Here is a 277-nt window from a genome sequence, read left to right as displayed (position 1 = left end):
CTTGGCTATGCACAGCACCTGCCTTCTGTCTGGCTGCAAAGAGCCAGAGCAGACGTTTTTGGCTGCATTACGTCATGTCAGAGGTCACATTAGCTGCTTTTTATTCTTGATTAAGAATTCCAGCGATGGGGGGGGGGGAGGGCTATGCACAGCACCTGCCTTCTGTCTGGCTGCAAAGAGCCAGAGCAGACGTTTTTGGCTGCATTACGTCATGTCAGAGGTCACATTAGCTGCTTTTTATTCTTGATTAAGAATTCCAGCGATGGGGGGGGGGGAG

This window comes from Buceros rhinoceros, unplaced genomic scaffold (genome assembly GCF_000710305.1).
Source record: "Buceros rhinoceros silvestris isolate BGI_N320 unplaced genomic scaffold, ASM71030v1 scaffold3018, whole genome shotgun sequence".
NCBI classification, from domain to species: domain Eukaryota; kingdom Metazoa; phylum Chordata; class Aves; order Bucerotiformes; family Bucerotidae; genus Buceros; species Buceros rhinoceros.
The sequence above is the reverse complement of the archived record's forward strand: the minus strand, read 5'-3'. Positions refer to the sequence as shown.